We start from the raw sequence: 21,140 nt of genomic DNA, 5'->3' as shown, positions 1-21,140 counted from the left end.
CGTTTAGGCTGTGGCAATGAAGTTCAGGTTAGTAGTTAGATAGACTTTTGATTTAAGTAAGGGGAGTGCCGAACATGTTCTGTCGCCGTTTGACTTCCTAAACAGCTGTGTAAGTTAGATGTTTTTGTCGTGTGTCTCGCGTAAGCTACAGCGTTGCAGTGAGCTACACTGGTTTGAAACCACAGGTAATGGTAATTTCACCAACAAATCGTTTACTAATGTCAGAATAAATCCTACAACGAAAATGTATATGTGAGGAATGTTTATTTTAACGATTGAAAACAGATAACGCTACATCATAGACCACTGTAGTATGTGTTGCCCGGGCAACACAGGCTAATGTCATGATGCTAATACTTCAGTGAAATAGTAGACTACTGTTTCCGAAAGTAGATGTACTTCCTTAATAATATCAGCTTATACTGTACATTACACATCACAATTGTGTGTCATATCACAAAGTAAAATGAGTAAATAGTTATCACCCTGGCCTCTTTGCTTGTGGCGTTTCTGCAGCTGCCTTGCAGTAAAGCTATAGTTAGCCTAGCTATCCCCCAAGTTAACAGATGCGAAACGAATGTTCTGCCAAAGGTAGTCACGCGTGTTTTCGTGACGTTAGTGACGTAGTGACGTTAGTCACGTCAGTGACTGTGGCTAGCAAATTAACCACCGTTAGCTTCACTTTTCGCCACAAAAACTTAACTTCAGCCTAAACCATGCAACGGAACGTAAATAAAAATACAAGCAACTCAATCGCTACCAAGACGAAACTTTTGACACCTAGGTTGTCTATGTAGGCCAAATATTGACAAAGATTTAGGGGGGCAAAAATAAATAATAATAATAAATATATATGTGAGAGAACAAAGGTTGTGCTCTCGCCGAAGGCTTGAGCACACCCAATAATAATATATATGTGAGAGAACAAAGGTTGTGCCCTTGCCGAAGGCAAAGCACACCCAATTATCAGTTATACTGCAGAGTAGGCACACCGAGGACAAGCTTTCTATTGCTTCCGAATCAACAGTTCCTTATATCTTGACTCTGAAAACTTCAACAGTAACCTTGGTGCAGCTGTCATCCTGACGAGCCTGAAATTGAAACAGAGGTCCTCATTAAGTACTTACCAGCGCACCTTGTCAACCCAAATAGCCAATGCACAGAGAATCTGGGTGCAACCACACACACACAGACATTTTGGGGGGAGAAAAGGAAACTAATGACTGCAGATGCTATTCACAGCTAATTAATTTGACATTGGAACAACAGCGTCAACACAGGCTGGGAAGCAGTGATGAGTTTGTGTGTGTGTGTGTATGTGTGTGCCTATACAAGTGGCCACAGAAGACAGAGTGTGTGTGTGTGTGTGTGTGTGCAGTCTGCCCAGTTGCCACGGCACTGCCTAAGCAGGGCGACTGCCCAACCACATACCAATCAGTTGCCTAGGTAATGTGTGTAATTGATCAGAGCCTCATTCACATTCAGAAGATTAGAGTGTGTAAATTGTCCTTGCAGAGGCCGTAACGAGGCCTCTTTAATGACACAATCAGAAATTTTTCACCGCTAATTTCTCAGACCGAAGCTGGCAGGGCCAGTGTTGATTAAGAGGTCTGAAAAATCAAATCGTGGTAACGGAAGTACGGCTCGGGTTGTCTGTAAGGCGGAATGGTTTATCTTCTCAATTTTGGTGTAAATATATGCCACGGATGTTCAATACTCCAGACTCCAGAGCTCGCAATCCATATCTCACTTGGTGGAGCCGAGATTTGAAATGTGCCATTGATTGGTGCTGTCGCTGGGCTGCTGCAGAAGTTATTGTTGGCTCCATTGATGGGGCTCGCTAACTGCTGAGTTGCTCCATCACAGACATGCTTACTGTGTCAATAATAGGCCCACTTGATGCTACATAAAAACGTTCACCCTGGAAAACACTGACAAAGAGAGTGCAACTAATATTCAACCACACTTGGACATGTGTATCCGTTTGGATATATATATATGTGTCCTTCTTAATAAGTGAGACTTCTACAGTAAAGGCCTAGATTGTAACACGGTAAGCACACTGATGGTGTCACTGATTGTCAGATGGTCAGCACATTGATGATGTCACTGACAGTAACACTATCAATGAAAGTGCACGCATAAGGAAAGCTTTGCAATCGTTTTGTTCTTGTGCAAAAGTTTGGACTTCATATTGTGGAACAAGTCCAGCTGAGCATCGCTCCGCAGTGGGTTCGTTAGCAGTCATGTCTTTCCCTTGACAATAATGGATGAATTAGCCAATGAAAGCGGATTTGGTAGTCCTGAGTTCTCCCTTGGAGAGGAAGGTTAATTTCCATTCAATATGCTAAACTGCTTAGAACCCAGGACCTCCTCCGAACGCCGGGCCTCTTCACTGCAAACAAAGTGGCCGGTGGGGCAACCTATTTGCCCCCCGCCTAATCCTCCAGGATTCTGTGGTCAATACTGTAAGATTGATTCACCTCTCGAATCAAATATACTATTAAATCCATTAGTAGGAAGGCTCAGACTTAGTTTACATTTTGATTACAATCAATTACTATCTCCTGTCCCTCTGGATTTGATTTGGGAGGAAAACGTTCAAACGACCAAAGCAAATGGTTACACCCTCCGGCCGGAGAGCAATTGGATGAACTGAAACGAGCCTAAACTGTGCAAAGTTAGTTCCGCCTGGCCTTTAACTCGGTGTATTTACCCTGTTCCTCGGTAGTCTCGAGATCCGATCGTTATCTCCCCGGACTGGGAGGGAAGCGGAAAATGAAATCCCAGCCTCTAATGACTAAGATTTATAGGTGGGTGTTGCAGCATATTCATCATGGATTATTTACGGGGAGATTCTCCATGATGAGTGTGGATGATGTGTAGAGTATCGAGAAGCAGCACATGAATCAGTCCCAACAGCCGAAGCCTAAACTCCTCTACCAAGGACAAATACAACACACGGCTAACACAGCAGGAGAAAGGGTGGCTACTTTACTGTAGCTTTTAGCCGTGGCCTTGCATTCGGAGGGTGAGAACCATAAACAGGTTGTACACGTGTACCAGGGACATTTATCAAACTCAATTTCTCATACAAAGTCATTTCAGATTACTGAGTTGGTTTTAGTCGATTGGATTCGTCTCAGTAGATTATGTGTTTTGCTTTTTCGTTAAAATGCAAGCCAGCTATGTCTGCAAGAATAACAGCAATGTATGGTGTATGCCTTCTTTTTAAAATAGCCTTGTTTAAAAATATAAGCAAGGCATGTGAGTCCATATACAAAATACCTATATTTGAAGTGATGAGTCAGGTGCAACAAAGAATACCACCAGGAAGCCATACCTTTCTAAATCCATTCTGCTATGTGACATCACTGGGGATGAGTCACTGGCATTAATATTTGACAGTCTAAGGAAATCTGTCAGCTGAAGTATTTCCTCCACAGCACTCTGTAGAAACACTTCACAGCGATGAGGTCTGACTACAGACAGTTTAACCCTTGTAAAGTGTAAAACAACCCGTCGCACACAGTCAAACACCACACAGAAATGCAATGCTACGTCGTCAAACGACAAAGCCCCTCGAACATGATGACTCACTTGAGTCCATTTCAAAAAGCCAATAGCCAAAAAAGGAAGAAAGCACAAGCAAGGCATCTGTGAGTCTGTCTCGATGATTACAGTGTTGTTCGGGGACAGTAAAAAAGACCCCATCCTGTCTTTGTTTTACAGTAGTGAATCAATAGGGAGCACTCCGAGGATGTTGTATGTTCAGGGTTGCACCCGTGGCGGCAGAGGGTCCACAATTATTGCTCGCTCTGAGTGACTGGGCAAATTATACCACCCGGAGGCTCTGAAAGACAAACAGCTGACAAAATGGCGGGTTTGAAGTGGCTGTGATTGTCATTATTGACATTTCGAGGAGCAGGCCTCATGTGCAATAATTGTTGTGAAGACGGTTGACCCACTGATGCATAATGCTATTTTAGATTAGAGGTTGAGGTAGAAGGAAAATTCTCCAATTATCCAGCTCTGACAATAGTTGGAATCATACCAGGGTCTATAATATGGACAGATTTTGATATTATCTAAATGTCATGGAAGATGACCATGTTTAGTGTGTTTAAAAATGGCTCTTGCTGAGTTTTAGCGGAGCATTTGAACCAGTTCAAAATTGGACTATAAGCACCATAAGCTTCCTTTACTGTGTGGCAAACAGGCTGTCGGTCTCTGCCATATTCCAGGGAGAATTCCCTGTAATCCTCCTGGATTAAAAAGGATCCCTATCATGCCTGGAGATGCCAGTGAGCCACACTTAGCAGGAAACACATGTAAACCTGTGTATCCAGCTGCACGGAGGAAGGGAGGGAAGGAGAGGGGAGGGAGGAATGAGAGAGAGATAGAGAGAGAATTAAGGAAGGACGGTGAGGGAGAGCGAGGAAAAGTTTTTAATGCTGACATCCCTTTTAGACACGCTTTTAATTCCACGGCAGGAATATCTGCAATATTTAACTGGAAATGCCACAGAATGTCAAGTCGTAAAATGTCACTGGGGAGGGACTAGGGAGGGTGACCCCAAACCTCCCCTTTAAGATGAAATAAATATGCCTCTGTGGTATTGTAAAGAGACGTCTTTCAGGGCACGATTCCTCCATTTTGTGAGGGCCATTCATTTTCATAGTAACAGAGGCGGAGGGACAGGCTTGGGGGAGCTAAATGAACTCATCAATCGTGGTGAGTGGGGATGGTGGAAGGCTGACTGCTACCCTGTCATTTTGAGCGGCCATCAGGTAATTGTTGACTTGCGCCATTGCTGGCTGTCTACTTTCTTTCCCAACTAGGAATACTAATCAGAGTGGCTACTGTTCCTTAAATGATCTATGAGTAAAAATCTCCATATGAATGCATGAAGCATTAAGGTATGAGTCACCCTTGGTATTTTCTGCACATTCAACACACACACATTTCCATTTGCATGCCACGAGGAGTTTTTGAAATGGGAAGATTTAAAGTTTGACAGAAACTTTACGTTAAGTTGGAGATTTTAACAAACCTGGAGCTTACACGCTAAAGGCAATGTTAAACAAGTTGTTTCAAATTATATTATGATGTAAACAGACTTAAAGAAACAAACTGGTAGGCTTAGCCTCAAACATGTGATGCAACGGTGTTTCTCTCTTTTTATCAAGGACACCTTTCAACATGATTGGATAACCATTGGCCAATCCCAGCTGGCGTGGTTCCTCAGTAAGCACTTTTGCAAGCTCCACCCGGCAACAGGCCACCCTCTCCATCATGACACTGCAAGAATGAGATGGAAGATCAAGCTCCTTACCCCTCGTGCGAGACATATATATCCACCCTCCCAACAATTTCTTGTTGGGAAAAAGACTTCGAAAAGAAATACGCTTTTTTAGCTCAATGACAAACTTGGCAGAATCATTATGCATCTAAATGTTGCCGGGGCAAAACACGAAACCATTCTAATCCAAAATCAATAAGGCTGGAAACAGAAAATATTACTGGCAAGAGGAAAATAAGAGATCCAATACAGCCCAGAAAAGAGCTTTTTCCCTGTCTCCCATTCGAGCTGCACTAGAGGTAACTTTCAAAGGGCAGAAATGATCCACTTACGCCCTATCAAGACATTAGCCAGGCCTGCTAGGTGTCCGATTAGATACGCATTCTCTTTGGTGCAGTGCATCAGAGTGCATCACTCCCATCTCCCTTTCGTTCGCCCTCTCTCCCTCTCTTCTATACAAAAAAGGACATCAGGGCTATATCTCCCCTAAGATATCTGCTCAGTGCTTTTAACATTAACAAAATCGATATTAACAAGATTGAGTCCATTCACTGTTGAGGTTTATGGTTTCCAATAATGGAGCTAAAGCAGATCATTACCAGTGGGCAATTAAGTTATGTCTTGCCCCAGCAAGGAGTTGGCCAGCCACACACAATCTGTGCAAATGTATCGAACTGACCCTAACAAGAGAGAAAAACCCTCCAATGAAACTTGGCGATGCCGGCCAGGGTTTTGAACAGAAGACTTCATTAATGATCGAATATTTGCACTTGCTGGTCTCACAAATGGCTGTATCGTACACTCGCAATTATTTCTGAGGAAAAGCTAAGTGTTCAGCGAGGTAGCTAGAAGTCGGTTAAATGGAGGGTACACAATCTAATGTGCTAGAGGGATGCTCAAAGTAAAGCTTTGTACTGAGGCATGAATAATCGCAATATTTAACACAAAGAAGCAGAAGTAGTGTGGTGTAATATGAAGGCAGTCACACTGAGTCCACCACATCCCCCCTCCCCTCCTTGAGTTGGTTTGAGGGGTAATTTTGAAGCCAGGCAGCATTCAAGTCTAATGCGATTCATTTAAGGTAGATCTCGATGCAATTATGGACCAGAGATTGAGCGCTGATGCTGTATGTCAACAGCTATTAGGGTTATCATGCCCAATTCCTCGTTGTGTAGCAAATATGTACCTATGATGGAATTAACTTGTTCATAGCCAGGTAACCAAGTACAACAGAATCATAGTAGATGACTCTTTCTCATTTTTGGGGGGTTGTAATTACATTATTAAGTAATTATGTGCATTGGAAAGTATCAATCTTTTTTGAGCTCTCTCTAAACTAAATGATTCAAAAACACAATTAACTTGTAGAAACTGGATATATATATATATTTTTAACTCAGTTTCAGACTAATTACAAAATGAATGACCGTCTGTCCTCTCTTTGTCACCTTGTCAAATAGTGTTGATAAGAACACTTGTTCAAATATGTTTCTATTAAACTGACTAACACTTGGGTCACAAAAGGACACACTACTATGCCTGTGTTATTGGCAGCTAATGATATTAAAGCTGCACTATTTCAAGGTCCCCGCTCTTTGAAATGTGATAAACAGTAATCTGCTGTCTGTGGGAGCTAGAGACTCGTCCTTCCTGGGTCACATGTCACCTTGTGGTATGTCCTCCAAGCCACGGCTACATACGGGGTCAGAGGGGAATAAGAAAGGAAAAGAGAATATCTGAGACAGCTCGTCCGATGGCATGGCAGACTTCAAGCTAATCATCTTCCTTTTGTCAAATGAAAGGAGTGCCTGCTCTGAAAATAAGGCCCCCTCCAGCACAACCTGAAGTGGGCTGTCTTGAATGGTGAAACGTGTGGGATGCGATGCGGTGATGTAACCATCAAACGACTGCAGTGAGCTAAGTGCTTTTGATGAAGTCATTGTCACCATGAAGGAGTACAGTAGCAAGAGGGAATCCTCAAGTTAAAAGAGAGGTGTGAACGAACTAGGATCAGTGTTAACAGTTTTGTAAACCAACAGTGACGGCCCTCCTTGATGTCACTTTGAAACCCACACGCCGAGGGGGCCTGAATGTTGTCTACCCAGCAGCAACAGCCTCTTCGTACCCGTGGAGACACAGAAACCCCCACCATCCACTCCTCAACCAAGACGCTTCTGTGGAACTCGCAAGTCACACAAATTGTGCCTTTCCAAACCTCCAAGTGGTTTTTGAACAAAAACAGCTTAGGAACTTCACTTCGCCCTCCTCCAAATAGCAATCCCATTCGTTCTATCTCTTCTCTGAAACCCAAATCATTCAAAAGAGCTGTCTAACCCACTGTACTGATCCCTCCGTACAGGTTTACCACTCTGTAACCCCCGAAGTTGGCACATGCCTCGTCCTCTGAGCTGTGTAATGTCAACGTTCTATTACATCATCTTCAGGGTAGGCTGAAATGCCAAAGATGTTCCTGACCGCGTGACACTCCACCCCTGTATCCCATCAGGCCCTGTGTCTCCAGGCTGTGGTGCTACACGGACAGAGAGAACAAGCATTAACCTTTGAGGATGGCCTTTTTTTTATATATATGTTTTCGAAAAGAGGAAAAGGAAAATAGGGCAGCTGGTGCTATTGATTTTTCAACATCTGCTATGAGTCAGTGCCAAAGTGCTTGAGAAGTGTCAAAGTTTTTTGCCTGCCTGAAATTGCACTCTTTCCTTGACTTGACTTCAGAATTTAGGATACTTGATTTCATGCTGCTATTGGGGTGTTATATGGGCATTTAAGACATTTTGAGCTCAGGTTTGTGTTTGATTACTATAACTGCATGTACACTTGCTTTTTTCAACTTTTTCTGCATCTCTGAGGCAGAATCTTTCCACACCATCATAATAAATTGTGTTGTTACAATGCAGTGCATCCTTTTGACAGTTAGTCCAGTAATCTTCCCTTAATGATGCATTGTCCTCCTCTTTTCTTCATGGACATTAACTTTTATTGCATAATAGCTTGGCTTTGACGCAACACTAAGTTTTACTTTACGGTTGTTCATAAACACTGTCCGCAATTGCACATTACCTCGACATTTTTTAAGAGTGGAGTAAAACAAAAGTCCTTGAAAACGTCCATGATGCATGCTCATGTTCAGGGGTGACTAGGTGCAAATTACAACCGTTGTCAAACTCTGGTCGAGTATTTGTCATGACATTCCCCTTTTTTCATGATTCCCGCTACCTGTTTTCACCAGCTGGTAAACGGATGTACTTTGGTCCAATCTGTGACAGAAATAATACATTCACAAATTTGACTTGTCTCAACTTGTGTCTTTGTTGGTTCATTCCTGTCATTTCAAAGTACCAGGGATGCATTTTTCAACACAAATACATGCTCTCAAAAAGGGATGCAATTAAATACCAATAGACCTATATCCAGTGGCTTTTGTGTTAAATGTGATTCAAATTCAAGTATATACTGTAAGTACTACTCTTCAAACTACCAAGTGATCATTCTCCTCAGCTCCAACATCTATACATACTCAAAAATGTTTTCAAAAGGCATCTTTCCTTGACATTCGCAAGGTTGCCAATTCAATGCAAGCTGTTGAAATCAACAAAAAGGGATGTGATCCTAGTAAAGCCTTTGTTTTCTTCGCTCGCAAAGATGGATGCCTTCTAATCGTTTCTTCTGATTTCTGCCAGCTTGGATTCTAAATCCTAGTCATACCTCCTCTCTGAAATCCTAATGGATAAAGAGATGCAGAAGAGCACAGATGGTGGAGCTCTGTCTGGTATTCCCCTGCCCATCTCACAGTCATTTCTGTGCCTATTCTTCTGTAGCCCCCTTAACAAATCATTTCAAAATATTTACACGTCTCAAGCTGTCTCAGATGAACCAATTTGCCTATTTATTGAACAAAAACAACTCTAATTAAAGCATTAAGGTAATCTCCCGATTGTCTCCTCCAAGTTCCAGCACTGCATTATTGACGTTTGGAAGAACACAAGCAAATATATATATATTTATATATTTATGTTATTGTCACAAATACGAATGTAACATGTTTTCTCTGTGGGACATCTACCACAGACAACTTTGCCTTTTTTACTATGAAAATACTAATATAACAACTTTCCAACAAACAGGTTGATACACATTTTATTTCCTCCTTCTTGACTATGATGCCAATTCAGTCATCAAGACCTGCCAATCAAGCTTCACCATCTGTGCCCCAAATGGGCCATGCAGCCCCTGCATCACTCGAACCAACTTGTCTTCCAACCAATAGTTTTTATGGAGCCTGAAAGTAGAACGTAGACGATCATTTGCATCTCCTCCGGCCTGTCAGCTCCAAACCTCTCTGACGCCAAATGAACACTGTCGAGATGCTGACGTGACGAGCGCTCACGCGAGCTTGTGTCATCAACCCGTCTCCCCACCTGTCGTTCCACGATGCAAAGAGGTTGCCATCTTCTTTTTTAAACACACGCTGTTGGGGATCGGGTCTTGAGCCCCTGTGTCTCTCTCATCCCCCAAAATAGACGCACCTTACATTCCCTGTGCGTTCTCCGCAACCCTCTATGCAGGCACGAGTGTTCGGTGCAATGACACATTGTCAGAAAGCTATGCAGAGTAGAAATTTGCACAGGTATCTCCATTTCAATGTTAAATACCTTGCTGCAGAAGCAAGACAGGATCCCTCTAAATTTAGATCAAATCCTATTAAGCTTGAAAACATCAATGACAGTGGAACGTGTCGAGTCTAAAACCGGATGTTCATTTACCGGTCTTTATGTCTGCCACTTTCACTTTATTTTTTGCTTTTTCTTTGATTTTTTTAAATATAGTTTCTCGAACAGTTGAAGACTGGCATGCAAACATTTGACATTTGTTCCAGAGTGCCTGAACAAAAAACTATTTCCGAAAAGGTGCTTTTTCATCTGTATGTTTATGTAGCCTACGTTTGCTTAGTGAATGCAGGTTTTTAGTTTGAAGGATGTTTCTGCAAATAGTTTCTTCAGAAAAAAAGACCTTCCTTTAAAAAACATATTGGGTATATCTGCATTCAGAAATGGTCCTATTTCCTTTTCACATTCAATCAGTCAGCCCCCAAAAAACCTCCACAAGTGCATTCTCACAAGCAGTCTAAAACATTAGCGATTCATTCTGATGTATTTCAGTGTTTAAGTCATTGTTTTCATCAATGACATGTTGTTTTGTTTTCACAGTACCTAAACATATCTGTGGTAAAAAAGTTTCATGAAGCTGCAAAGAACAAGTCCCGAACAAAGGATTTGACCTTTGACCCAGGAAGCTTTTCACGCCTCCTTTACACTTTCAGTCTCCACAGCTCTTGACCCCTTAGTGCAAGTGTTAGAGGCTGCAATAATGCATGCTCCAATACAGACCGCACTGTGTACAAAATAACCATGAAAACATTTTCAACCAAAGGAAAACACATTGGAGTAAACTAATTCCGTGTTATCACTAAGAACACCAATGAAGCAATTTGCCATTGCTGCTCTTGTGTGTCTCTCTACTTGTTCCCTATTATGTTACTGTGCACAGGGAGTAACCTGAACAATTTACTGCAGGATCAAAAAAAGGAATCGAAGTGAATTGAGTTGAAGGGACTATAAAGATTCTGCCAAATATTCTTCACATTTCCAGATACGTCAAAGGTCACTCAGTTCAATCACACTTCTTTCAATTATACTACTAACATATATTACAAACAGCTACCATTTCTACTCTTTGTGTTTTGGCCAATTGAAAGTGATAGTGTATTCCTTGTGTTACAGCTGTTTGAGTACTGTATCAGCAAAGCTAGCCCATACCTTAGCAACACAGGTTTGCTAAGGTATGGGCTAGCTTTGCTGATACCCTGTATGTTGATGCGTTATCATCATAAAACATGAGAAACTCACAATTCACCACATGGGTTTGGACAGTTTGCTCTTTCCCATACAAAATAAAAAGGTTAGCAGCCACACACATATTTGAATTTCTTGCATCCTACTTTGCTTGTTTATAGGGACAAATTACACAAACATTGAATGACTCCACCCCCATGGCGAAACCGGTCTCACCGACGTCCGAATAAACACTGAGCAAGACACCACATTCTTTTGATTTTACCTGGAGAGTTAGACAATGCCCCGTGTGTTAGACACCACCCCAGAGGGTTAGACACCATCCAGGTTTGTCTGCGTTTTAACACATTTTGCCTGACATTAAAATGCTACACAACACTTCACCATTGCTCAGGCGCTTCCAATGCCCTCTCAGAAATGGAGGCCGGGCTGTTGTGTGAGACATTACATTATGAGGCGGTTCTGTTAGATGCTTACAGTCTGGTGTTTAGCATTCCCCTCCCTTTCCCACAATGTGTTATGGCACTCAAGGGTCTTCTGCATATCATTGCTGCCCTCTGCAGTTCTTCCCCATTTTCTCCCTAATGAAGATGACTGCAAGCCAATGAGTTGGTAGAGACATGATCACTGCAAGCCAATGAGTTGGTAGGGACATGATGGGCCACTGTGTGAACCATCATAGGCTTCTGCAACACCACATTGCATGACAAATACACAAATACAGAACTGAAGTTGAGGTTTATACGCCAAAGCTTACTGGGTTTTCAGTTAAGTTCAATTCCGTTTTATCGCTCAGGAATGTTCAGTGACCGTATTACGTAGCAGTCCATAAAACTGCATATACAGAGACAAAACTGTGGACGGTCTGCGTGACTAGGTCTGACAACCACAGGATCCCATCCTACCTCCTGTTTCTCCGACCAGAGATGGATTCCCACCAGCCAGGACTGCACCATCTATATCTGTGTCTGGAGGGGCACCCGCTCCAGCCCCCAGGGCCTGGCCGCCTGACACATAAAGGACAATGCAATTAATGACAGATGGCCAGGCGATGACCACGTCCTTGAGCAGTGGGAGCCTTATTGGCACCTCGCGCTAATTGTATCACATATAACACAACTAAAAGCATAATAAATCTGTAGGGAAGGGGATGTTTTATGCAAGGCGCTCTCCCCTTCTTTTTCCAGGCGGTAAATTGCTCGACTCTTGAAATATCTCCAACCTTATGACACCCACACTGCATTAGCTTAATTGCCTTTTTCTTAGCCGGGCTTTCTTGGGCTCTTTGAGAGGAGGGCGGGGGCTGCTTTAAGGGAAATCGTGGTGTTCTTAAGCTGATTCACCGGAATTGCAAGTGATTTGGCGGCGAGCGAACGCCCTCCGAGAAATGCTTTGCGGGGAACAGGGAATGAAATCATGACGCCGGGCACCGGTAAATTGTCAAACGGCCGATCATTTATAAAAGAGCTCCTTGAATTTGTCTGGGGCCAGATAGAGATGGCAGTCAGACGAGGCATACTTTAACGTGATGATATGATAATTGCTGATATTTCTGGAATGACAACAGGTTCTTCTGTTCAATTGCTTCCTATAAAATTAACTGAAAGTGATGCCTTCTTGATGACATAAATATTCATTCACCTGAGCAAGCACACTGAATATGAGAGAACAGAGGTGCAATCATTAGGGCACAGAATATGATATTGTCATGAGATATAAAAGTGCTGTAAGTTAAGAGTTACTTTCAAAGTTTCATACTTTTCAAACTCACGGATCCACGGTTTGTTAACAAGGGCAGCTGCTCGGCCTTCAGACCTCACCTGAGGAGTCTTAAAATGGGCGTGGGCTCTGAGCGTTGGCGTGTCCAGCTTGTGACACGGCGGGGATGATTCCTCGCTGCTCGGGGCCAGGGCTAGCCACCCCGCCCCCGGACCCTTCCCATCTCACCCTGGGCTCATTAGGGGAAGAGTGATGAGGGTGTCTGGGAGCAGCTGCTGAAGGGCCGGCCCGGCCTGGAGCTGGGAGGGATGCAGATCCGCCCTGCGACACTGCCGTCCCCTTCAGGCCACACAGACTGTATATGCACACACCACACCCCCTCCAACGCGGAACTGCCAAGACCGACGAGTATTTACTGTCTTCTATCATTCAACGTGTGTCCTGTTTACAGGTTTATTCTGTACATACAACCATGCCGACATGGAAACGACATACGTACAAACGTGCATATTCCTACACGCACGCTCCATCACAAGAGATGTAGGACCAGTTCCGTGTCTATCCAGAGATGGGGTTCCACAGACTGCCCACACCCCACATCCACTGCAGTGGGATCAATCCGTGCTATTGATGGTACCATGACAAACGAGCCAGGACGTGTACATCAACACGAGCGAGTGATCGAACGATTGATTTGCTTCCTTTCTCTTTCTCTTTCCTCCTCCTCCCTCATTTGCTAGTCTGTGAAAATGGTCATTCTTTTCCCATTTCCTTAGTTTGCTTCTATTTCTAGTCCATACAATTATTCCTGGAGATCATATCACAAAGGGGTGGCGTAATCTATCATAATCCATCTTTGGGGGGACGCTAATCCCATTCACGGCCGGACTGTTCGCCGGGAGATGAATTCAAAAGCACTTTCAGCTCGGTTCTCCTACAGGAAAATCCTTTACTCATTCAGCAAGCATAAGTAATGAGTTTTTTGTGAGCCAATAACTTTAACTATCCTGACTTTAATTAGCATGCAGTAAAAATTGATGAATGACACTGATATGTATGAATTCCATTCAATTTCAGGCTTCTTTGTAAAGGGGATTTTCATCTTACGTGACCAACTGTGCACACACAGCAAGGATACAGGCTACATATTGAAAAAAACATTGAGGTTGAAAAAACACTGAGTTTGCTGGCAATCCGTGGCATATGCCCAGCAGAAAGGTCAACATGGCTGACAGCGTTAAAGGCAGATCTTTCTTTTGAATCTTGGCACCGACATTATTCAGAAGATGTCCTGGAGAAGGGTGAAAAAGAAAGCTCATGAAAACACTGGCAGACTGCACTGCACCACATAGCCCTATCTGTATGTCTCCTGATCTCATCTGCCACACCAACTCATCCCCTCAATAACTTTTAGCCCTTAACCTAATGACCCAGCAAATAAGCCATGCTCCTTGGCTTCATTGTACATTATGCCTGGACATGGGCACAGTAATAAGACTCCAGACAAAGTAAATGTCCGCTTGTATAGGGGTACAAATCTTATTTGGTCGGCGCCAAAAGCCCACAAAGAATGCTGAGTCGGCCACTCTGATGGAGCCGCAAGATTTATGAAAATTTTTCATTAAATATATTGAACAGCAGGGGATCACAGGTTAAAGCATTTGGATGCAAGAGCTAACTGGGAAATTCAGGGGAAATTTGATCAAAATGACAGTCTGGATACGTGTCCTGGGCCTCGATCCTTCCCTGAGAATACTAAGTGACGTTGTTCTCCAGTGAGAGGCAGAATGCAAGTACTTGGCATAATGCAAGTTAGGTAGTAAGATTGGATTGCTGCTCAAACTTTGTTTGTTGTGTCATGGCCATTTCATACAATGCCTTTTCAGGGGTAGGTGTACTACCAGAAACTATTTTTCAGTTTCAGAGTATGTTTTGACAATACGCTTTTAAAGACAGCCATGCAGGGTTTTACATTTATTCTGTTATTGTGAACAAATCTAAAACTGAAACTGTGTCTCAACCTGTTCGTGTAACAAATGTTAATTTCCCACTCATGGGAATTTAATCACTGTCTCCACAACAGATTGCTTTTACTTTGTTTGCCTACATTTGATATTTTACTTATCACTTTCACCTTTGTGAAATAACATGTCCTCCTCTTTTCTCTGTTTGAGATCAATTTTCCAACAGTTAAGCTGCAGCAGTAAGTCTGTTACTACTTACAGTAAACTCCAGCAAAAATAACAACAGAAAAAAATCTAAATGGACCCAAGCAGTGGTTTCTCAGCTGAGAAAGCACAGTGGGACAGTTTTCTCTCAGCAGAGAGACTTCAAACAGCCTAAAGCAACCTTCCACAACACTGAGGCAACCGGAGTGGGGGGGACACCAGTAGCCCTTACATATAGCCGAGGAGGAGGATTTTGCTAAACACAGACGCTACAAAAAAAAAGAAAAAAGGGGAGAAGAGGCCTTGATGGCATGGTCGGACCTGGAAAATCAGCGAATGGAGAGATCAATAGGAGTGTGAGAAATGGTCAGAGTGGCTCGCATTTTCTCTCTGGTCATCAAAAGGTTATTTTACACCCAATAGCGTGTATTGATTGCAGGCGCTCGTCTCGGCCTCTCTGGGAGCTAGGTACCTCTGCTGGGGGAATTTATTTGGTATTTATTTTTTGCATTAGGATTAGGGTGGGTGTCGGAGGACGATCAATGGGTATTTAATGTAGCTGCAGGGAGCAAAACATGAATCATAGGCTCCTGGGCTATTAGATTTTATTTGGCAGTATCATTGGTATGCTTAAGGATGGGAGCCATTTCTCACGAGTGTTAACACGTACGACGTGAATGTTTCTTCCGAGTTTGCCGTGCTGCTGGATCCAGACCAAGGAAATGGGTACACTGAGGTATGACCAAGAAATGTGGAAGCAGCAAGCGCTGGAAGTATGTATACGTAATCGAGGGAAAACGTTATTTTGATTCTGTTGAATGTTTGTCGGGTGTACGTCAGCACAAACTCGGTAAGGTATTACTGAATCGTTTGGAAACATTCATCATCGGTAGATGGCAACATGTTGATGCAGCGATGGAGAACAGTTCAAATGTGGGGAAGTGTTGATAAGCATGAGTGCTTCGACATGTTGTTCTCGCTCACTATGACAGCGTGAATAACAATGTGGGCTAGGGGCCAACATGCACTGCTGCTGGTGCAGCCTCAGTATGTCAGACTTTGTGTGTGGAGATCATTCTGCTGTGACAGCAGACATCCTACGGATGTGTGTGTGTGTGTGAGGGGGGGAACCAGGAAAAAAAACAAGATCATTTTCACCCTCATATTATCGTACAACCCTCAACCCCCTTTTCCGAGATGGAGTCATTGACATGGACCACATAGCAAAGGTTCACCTCGCAGTTGAAATGAATTATTCAACCATAACCAATAAGCCAATGTTCCAGTGCTCAGCTTGTGACACAAGAGCTATAGCATCCCCACTTATGTCAGCCGAAATTACAGAGATGAATAAGAGTGCGCGCACCTCTGCCTGCTGACAAACGCCAACCGCCATGTTTGATTTGCATGGATTTGGGGGAGGAATCTATTTGCTGGAGGCTTTGATGTGGCATGCTTGAGTCAGAGCTGTTGACATGCAGAGCCCCTTAAGGAGTGGGCTTGCCATTTTGATGCCTTAAAACAGTTTGGGGATACGGATAGTGTTTCACATGTAAAATGCTTTTAGTTCATCCGTGTCATATTGTCAAAAGAATTGTAAACAAAAGGAAAATGTACACTTCAGTCTTCGTCTTTCAGGTTATTCCCTGAAACTAGACATTTTATCCTTTGCAAACAGTATTTAAAAGGTTTGACAACTGTCTGTACTGATAATCGAAAAATAATAACCTCAATTGGTATGGCACTGTGATCTACAAGCACAAATTCAGCAAAATCCAATTAAAAAGGACATTTTCATTTTCTAATTTCTGTGCTCTGTATATCTTTCACAATATATTATGTGAATTGCGTGCAATCCACTAAACCATATTTAATCATATGGCATCACATGTGTGCAAACAGTAACTGTACTTTTGTGCAAGTAAGGTTACAAAAATCAATCTACTCTTCACTTTCTACAGTTATGACACCTGTAAACAGTTACAAGTCAATTGTTTTCATATTCTTCTCATCATGACTCATTTCCTTTAGCTGTGAGACAAACCGGGAGCTTTTAAGACAGTCAATCAAACCAACAAAGCAATATCACCCAATATCACCTATAACTTACAAGTACACTGCCAACATAATTGCACATCAAAACATAGAAATGAACAATGTCTGGAGATTTCCTCGACTATGCCTCTCAATTCCAAGAGATTCGACTTTCAAGGGACATGAGTTTCTATAGCATGTCATTGTGTCACAACAAGGCTTCACTATTAAGTGCCTCAAAGTTGAGACTTAAGAGCAAGATGAAGACAAGATGGCCGCCTCAATGGTAATAGTGGCTGACAGTGTAATTAGCCTGTGACAGCACCATTAGCTCCAAGCATCCGCCACTTTAGCGCTGTCCTCTTGTCACTGCTATTGTTCTTCTAGCACCCCACGGCTCACAATTACCAATCACAAATGAAACATTTGGGTACTCCTGTCATTTCAGCAACAGAGAAAACCGCAGAGGCCATCATATTCAAGGGCATTGTCATTCCAGTTGAAGGTCCAGAAGCAAAGAATAATGAGAAAATGCAGGAACTTTGTTTTGCGAGTTCAAAACCAACAGAGTCAGGTAGACTGTGTGCTGTGCGTCGACCAAAAGAGGATTGAGTTCTGCGATCCAAATGAGCTCAAGCGCTGCTGCCGCTCTCTTTAGCGGCTAGCGCTAACGCTGCTGCTGGTAAGTCTTGGATCAATGTTGTTCACTCTTGCAGAGCGAGTGATTGATCCTGTATTCTTGGGCAGACATGAGATGTGAAGTCAGCGACAGCAGGTGTCTGCACTGGAGGAGGATGTTGAGTAATGCTTTGAGAAATATCAGTAGATGAAACCGGCGGCCTAGCAAAGGAATGGAAACCGCCGCGCTCGCCCACACATCTTTCACGACTCTAGAGTCAAAGATCCTCACAGGGGCGCGGTGCATTACCCCATAACTTTGCAATCTGTTCGGTCTTTGTATTTGGACGTTTTTGTTGTTGTATGTTAGCATACGACTGCACTTGCCTTGTGCTAACTGCTCCCCTTTAATGTGTGTGAAGCAACAAAAAAAGGCAAACGTTTACATTTACTATTTGTTAGAGTGAGTTCTGAAGTTCAGCATATACATCTCCACAGGAGCAAGTTAGACAAAGTCGGTTTTGTCGGTGTAAAGTATTCACCATAGCTTGCTATCACTTCTGTATCCAAAGACAGCACTGCTCCTTATCACAAAGCAGGTCTGAAAGGACTGAGGTGCCGATATGATTTGATATGCAGCTCATTCCTTGCTGGCTGTCTGTCCATCTCCATCATCAAGATTATAAATCTATAGTTATTTTAATGCAGGGGGCATTGAGCGAGGAAGGCGTCCGCTCACCAGCTGATTACATGGCTATCACATCCCATCAAGGACATCAGTGGATGCCGGCAGCCAGCGTAATTCAGTCTGGTGTTCAAACATGTTTCAGCAGCCTTTTGATACTTCAAAAAGGTTGAAATGTCTGTGATAACATCTCTTGACGTCCATTCATGTGCCTGTCTCTGTCTGTTGAATATGTTGTGTTTCAGGCTTTGGAAAGGGCAGCACTGACCAGAGAGAAGCGAGATGTGTTTGAGAAGTGACAGAGTTATGTGCGAATGCGGGTAAATGTGGAGTTTGTCTTGTTGCACTGGTTGTGCTGTCACACATAGACCCTTTATTGACGTTGAAATGCTCCAAAGAAATTCATTTGTGCCTGTATGTGAGTGTGTTTTAGCTTGGTTTTGAAATTTTGACAGTTTTGCTTTCGGTACTCTTGCAATAAGAACGCAAACCATTACTCAAACTGATTGGTCTTTTAATGTTTCTTTGCATGTTTGTTTGTGCAAAAATGACTATTGATTTGATTAAACAAAGTGTTGATAAAGCTATCAAATTTCATTCAACGAAGTACAATCCTAATACACATCCTACCATTTCTCATAAAAAGCCAATTGTCCAGTATCCTTTTTTGGTCTCTATACCATCAGATATGACAACGACGAAACCCTGCAACAAGGTAAAAGTAACAATCCCTGTAACAAGATAATAAAATGATTTTGATCGTTTGGGTACCATTTTGTTTTCAACAAATTGCCACCGAATCACATGCAAGTCCAGGTCATGGCTTTGCCAGGTCAGGTCTGGACACGGTGCATTGACACTTTCTCCCTGATGGCAAATTACTTTTTAAACCAATTAGGTGACCCTGCCACCCAAGACATTACCATCGACAAGTAGCCAATGCAATTTCCATACAGCAGCCATTGGCAGTCCCAAGGCCAATTCCTGTGCATGTGTTTATTGAGGCTCTTTGTTGAGATTGCAATACGTCCAAGCAAGACTGGGTCGTACACGTTGACTGGTTTGGAAACTCAAATGCCAGCTAAAGTATCTAAAGTCTCCCAGTAGAGTTGAAATTCTTCAAAAATAATGCCTGGTCAGCCCTTTGTTTGGTTATAAATGACATCCATTTCACCGATAGATTTAAGTTACCACCTATGGCTCCACTCCTATATACTGTATTACATCTTTTCACTTTCAGCAAGGGCATTTTTCAAGGACAATCACTCGTTTTCCCCCCTCCTCCTAGCATCTGTGACCTCATATTAAAGCGCTGCAGTGAATCAGCTATATTGGATTACCGCCCAACCCTGACCCCTTCCCAGAAGAGGAGGAGGATGGGGGGGGGGGGGGTAGTTGTTATCGTGGGAACTCATCTTCCACTAACCTGTACACCCCCCCTGACCCCCCACCCCTGAAATGCATTAGCTTTCCCTCTTCCAGAGTTGGTGAAGGTTGTTTATGTTGACCTGAGATAAGTCAAAGTGACGAAATAAGTTGCTAAACCCTATGACGAGTACATATCATGAGCCCCTTGGTTAGTCATTAACTATGATTAGCCTTCGGAGCTGTGCTTCATTCCCAGGCTATTTGACATGGAGGCATATGAAAGTATTGATCCTTTAAGCTCAAGAGCATTTCACGCCATCGGAAACATACTGTGAAATTCACATTCATAAGCATAAGTGGTTTGCCGGTCAGTGCTTCCATTTCAAAATGGATTAAAAAAGGCATTTCTTATCATACAACAACCCTATATCATCTTAAACTGGGGTGAAAATACTAAACCACTACTTTTAAGAGCTCAGGGGTAGTTGTCATTAATCACAGGTTAGGCCAATGGAAGATTCTCAAACAAACACTGCACTTCATAGTCAGAATTGGACTAAAAGGTCAGTGTAGACCATTTCTTATTTTTTTCTCTTGAACTATTTTGATTTTAAAACAATGTAATTGTTTTCTATTCCGTCCCACCGCCTCTCTGGCAGATAATATCTACGAAGAAATTGATTCTGTTGGCCTTTCTCTCTTCCATTTACATTTTTGGTGTCGGCTAATCTCGCACAAATTGTGGTCCAAACTTGTAAAGGTCACAGTTCCCGTCACCTTGTGACAGCGTATCGCGAGAGACTGCGCCCGTCCAAACTCATCAGTACTTAGACCCCGTGGACAGTGGATGACAGAGAGAAAGGGGGACCTGATCAATGCGTCGCCAGACATTAGGTAAGTGGGGCTGAAAGGGCAAGTGTATTTAATTGAGCGAGGGGGTAGGGGGTGGGGGGGATGCGTGGTCTTCATAATCGGGAATGGAGTGAGGATGGTGGGCTTTAGCATCTCATGCTAGGGTTAGGCTGGTAATAACAGGCGGCCATTTTGGTCCTGGCGGAGTCAAGAGTATGTGTACATGAGTGCTAGGGGAATATTTAAGCAATGACATAAATGAAGTAATGAGAGTGTACGGTTTTAAAAGTCAATGAAAAATGTTTTTGCTAATCTATTAAACTTCAACAAGGTGTTCACTTTTCATCACATCATGGAAGAAGCCCTTCTAAACACAAGTTTGTCAAACTTCCTCCAAAAAGGGCTGACTCACATTATCAGAAACAATAAATCATTTCTTTGAGGTCCAACAGCCTTTGAGTCTTTGAGCCTTTTAACCATCACGAAGTCCAGAGACTTATTGCCAGACTTCAGAAAGGTCACAG

Source organism: Osmerus eperlanus, chromosome 23 (assembly GCF_963692335.1).
Source record: "Osmerus eperlanus chromosome 23, fOsmEpe2.1, whole genome shotgun sequence".
In the NCBI taxonomy this organism is placed as follows: domain Eukaryota; kingdom Metazoa; phylum Chordata; class Actinopteri; order Osmeriformes; family Osmeridae; genus Osmerus; species Osmerus eperlanus.
Note: the sequence above shows the minus strand (reverse complement) of the source record.